Source organism: Salmo salar, chromosome 04 (assembly GCF_965601325.2).
Source record: "Salmo salar chromosome 04, fSalSal1, whole genome shotgun sequence".
NCBI classification, from domain to species: Eukaryota; Metazoa; Chordata; class Actinopteri; order Salmoniformes; family Salmonidae; genus Salmo; species Salmo salar.
In genome coordinates, this window is record NC_138294.1 from 13,925,001 (window position 1) to 13,929,816 (window position 4,816).

Genomic DNA, 4,816 nt, shown 5'->3' on the forward strand with positions numbered 1-4,816 from the left:
CAAAGCAAGCATATATGTCACAAAAACCCAAACCACAGCTAAATGCAGCACTAACCTTTGATGATCTTCATCAGATGACACTCCTAGGACATTATGTTATACAATACATGCATGTTTTGTTCATATTTATATCAAAAACCAGCTTTTTTACATTAGCATGTGACGTTCAGAACTAGCATACCCCCCGCAAACATCCGGTGAATTTACTAAATTACTCACGATAAACGTTCACAAAAAACATAACAATTATTTTAAGAATTATAGATACAGAACTCCTCTATGCACTCGATATGTCCGATTTTAAAATAGCTTTTCGGTGAAAGCACATTTTGCAATATTCTCAGTAGGTAGCCCAGCCATCACGGCTAGCCATTTAGACACCGACCAAGTTTAGACCTGATCAAACTCCAATTTACTATTACAAAAGTTTCATTACCTTTGTTGTCTTCGTCAGAATGCACTCCCAGGACTTCTACTTCAATAACAAATGTTGGTTTGGTCCAAAATAATCCATCGTTATATCCAAAAAGTTTTCGGATTTGAGAGGAATTTGTATTTCGCGCCACGCCCATCATTGGATATTGGAGCAGGTGTTCCGCTAGCGGAACGTCTAGATGTAAGAGGTTAAATCAGGTACGTTTTTTATTCTCTATAAAGTGCACTACTTTTGACCAGGACTCATGGGGCTTTGGTCAAAGTAGTGCGCTATGTAGGGAATAGGGTGCCATTTCAGACATTACAGGCACGGAACCAGCAGCCCTATGAAATCAAGAGAGCAGTGATAAACATCAATATTGTAGAAAAGTTTTAATTAAGACTAAGTACACCTCACTAACTTTACATTAAATTATTACACACAGTTCTAATCTCACACAGAGGTACGGGGAAATGACCAGCAAACCATTAACATGTCAAAACAGACATCAGGGGACAAACATTTGTCATATTGTGAGTCACATACATACTATTTCTCTTCCTCTGACACACACACACACACACACACACACACACACACACACACACACACACACACACACACCACACACACACACACACACACACACCTTTGGATGGAATAATCAGTACAATAAGTAAATAAGGAGAATTGCTTTTCATTCTGTTTCAAAGTTACACAAGCTGTTTAAACACACTGAGATGAAACCTGGATCAAAGTGGGTTATGGGAAGAACACTGAGAGGAAACCTGGATCAAAGTGGGTTATGGGAAGAACACTGAGAGGAAACCTGGATCAAAGTGGGTTATGGGAAGAAAACAGTGAGGAAACCTGGATCATAGTGGGTTATGGGAAGAACACTGAGAGGAAACCTGGATCAAAGTGGGTTATGGGAAGAACACTGAGAGGAAACCTGGATCAAAGTGGGTTATGGGAAGAACACTGAGATGAAACCTGGATCAAAGTGGGTTATGGGAAGAACACTGAGAGGAAACCTGGATCATAGTGGGTTATGGGAAGAACACTGAGAGGAAACCTGGATCATAGTGGGTTATTGGAAGAACACTGAGAGGATACCTGGATCATAGTGGGTTATGGAAAGAACACTGAGGTTTGAGGGAAGAAGAAGCACTTGTTTCAATTCAATACAAATCTTCAGCACCACCCAGCCCAGTGAAAAATCATTAGTAGGAATCCAATAGAAAGATTCAGAGTGTAGAAAGTGAGTGAACAAACCAGGGACACATTGACATGATCAAATGGCTCTAGGTCAACAACCAATATATAAGATCTCACATTAATAACCCACTTCTGGTTTCCCATTCTGTTATTTCCCATACCCCCACCTCCTCAATCACACAGCCACACACACACGGTAGAATAAAATAATTCATTCACACAAAGGCAAGTTGTTCAACCTTCAGGTAGCAGTTGAAGTAATTCATCATCATTTTCTTCATCAACATCATCAGCTCCCCAGTTCCTAATAGTAATAATAAATAGTAATAGCATCACTGGACAGTACCAGTCAAAGTCTCAGTAATGTCACTGTTGTTGTTGGTTAGTCAGCCCACTAGGGGGAGCCCTCCCTAACTCTATGCCTCCGGCGCAGCCCAGGCACGCAAGGCGCGGTTGGAGGAGCGAGACCGTTCACCCCAAAACAAAGCAGTCCCTTGATTGATGTAGCAGCTGAAGCGTCACCAACGCAGCCCCCGTTGAGGTTCCGGTAGGGTCGTCATGGCAGAACGCGACGAGGAGTCGGCATCCCCTTCACGCACATGGACGGAAAACTCAGACCAATCAGATAGCAGCCCGGACAGGAAATGACCTCATCTTGCTCAGAGGCGGGGCCAGCAGGGGGGCCCAGGATTGTGGCGCGGTAGCCGCTAGCCCTCCAGCCAATTGGACGGCCGATGACCACCATCGCCAAGATGTTGTTGTTGTCCAGACGGGGGAGAGGAGGGAGGTAGGTAGGGGCATTGGAGACTGGGTGGCCGTTAGGCTGCAGAAACAGGGAGGAAGAGGACAAGGCTGGGTGTAGGAGACGTCTCCCTGGTGTAGGGACAGTGCCTCTAGTGTGTCAGGAGACCTGCTGCAGTCCATAGGCTCCCCAAGAGAAAAACCTTCCTCCTCTTCCAGAGGATCCAGAGACACCATGTCCAGGTCCAGAGGCAGCTCTGAATCATCTGACACGTCCTCCACCATCCCTCCCTTCTCCTTCCTCCTTTCATCCTCCACCTCCTCCTCTTTCCCCAAGCTCCGGAGGAGGGGGGCGAGGAGTCGCCCCAGCTCGGGGGTGCAGGGGAGGGACTGTCAGCGGAGGGAGAGGTGAAGGTCAGGGGTTTTCGGTTGTTCATCTATGCATTTACAGTAAGTATGTACACAGAGTCATGGATGCATGCAATTATGTCTGTCTGTCAGTCTGTCAGTCTGTCTGTTATTGTATCTTAAATTAGAGCAGAGGACTGCAAGGTTGAGGAATGGTGTCCGATAGTCACCGACCAGGTTCTCAAAGGCAGCCAACGTCTAGCCCAAAGTCCTGCACACACAGAAAACCATCATCATTGTCATCTTTTAATGTAGCCGACTAGCTATAAATCAGTTTGTCTGACTAGGTTAAAATGATATACATGTTGTATTTCTACACAGTATTTACTCAATGGAGACACACACTGTGATAGAGTTCTACTCATTAAACATTATACAAGAATGGAACCACTACAATGTACTGCATTGATTCAATATTAAAGTCCTCCACAGCAGTTACATGTGATAATGTTCAATAAGGGCAAGGAGGGTACTTCTTTTCTGGGTCAAAGTGGAAAAAAAGAGTTATATGGTGCTATTTGACAGTAGACCTACTGGGGTTGTGCAGTGGTGGTGAAAGGGTTGGATTAAGGGTTTGTTCATACACTGTCCATTTGTTGTGTGATAGTATTAAAGCCTTGATTTAGGATTGTGTGATCGTGTAAAAAGGAAAAACATTGGTTAACTGTATGCCTGTCATACACTGGGGTTGGGTGTGTGTGTGTGTGTGTGTGTGTGTGTGTGTGTGTGTGTGTGTGTGTGTGTGTGTGTGGTGTGTGTGTGTGTGTCTAAGTGCGAGGTAGGAAGTCTGGATCTGCCTCTATCCGGGCGATGATATCAACCAGGAGGATTCCATAGGCAAACACATCCACTTAGGGGTCAGAGTCAGCCAATCACATCTGATCAATAACATCTCACTTGAAATATTCACAATAATACACCTTGAAGGAGTCTGGTCATTTGCTAGCAACATATATATTAACAAGACCCACTAGAAACAACCAGAATAATACAGCAGGGACATGGAACAGTATGCCTTACAGATTGCATTATAGCATAGTATTATTGCATTATATTACTGTGTTTGCTTCGTCTAATTATGCACCCGGACCAGTGAGATAGCAGCCAGGAAACAGTAGAGTACTGTTAGTATCTTTTCATCATAGACCTCTCCTCTCAGCACCTCCAGGGCCATCCAGTAGGGGGAGCCCACCACGGCCAGAGGCTGCTGATCAGCCCCGTCACTGGAGGAGAGGAAAATAACACATTCATATAGAACACATTTATTTTTCAGGAGAGAAAAACAGAATAGAATGTACAATTTATTTAATGCTATATGTGCAGTCATGATGGGAATATGGGGAGCCAGTCATATAGTCTTCCTGTAATCTGGGGAACTTTCTTACAGCATTAACCTGTAGTCTGGAATCTTCTCTGCCAGACTAAAGTCTCCCACTACTGCAGTGAACACACCATTCTCACAGCGCACCAGACAGTTCTATGAGAGAGAGAGGAGAGAGAGAGGAGAGAGAGGGCATATGAGTGTGTATGAGAGTCAGTGAGAGATGAAATGAACGATTAGTGCAAGATGAAGTGAAGGGAGGTGTTACTGTGTGTCTGTCTGTCTGGAGGCTGATGGGAGGAGCTATAGGAGTACGGGCTCATTGTAATGGCTGGAATGGAATCAATGGAACATAGTTTAACACGTTGTTTTCATGTGTTTTACGTGTTTGGTACCATTCCATTGATTTAATTTCAACCATTACAATGAACCGCTCTCCAATAGCTCCTCCCACCAGCCTCCTCTGATTTGAACAGTATAATGTAATATTTTCTGTAAAGTCATGTACCCTCTGTTTGAAACAATATTTGGAAAGGATTCAAAGGGTGGAAAGAATATTTCATTCACATATAGAAATGTAATATTTATTTTATTTACAATATGGACCAGTTCACTGTATTCTACAGCTCTGCAGCTTTCTGTAGATAGAAGGGTTTACTAGGCTATTCTACATGACCTTCTCTATATTGGTCTTGTTTGAGGGTAAGGCTAAA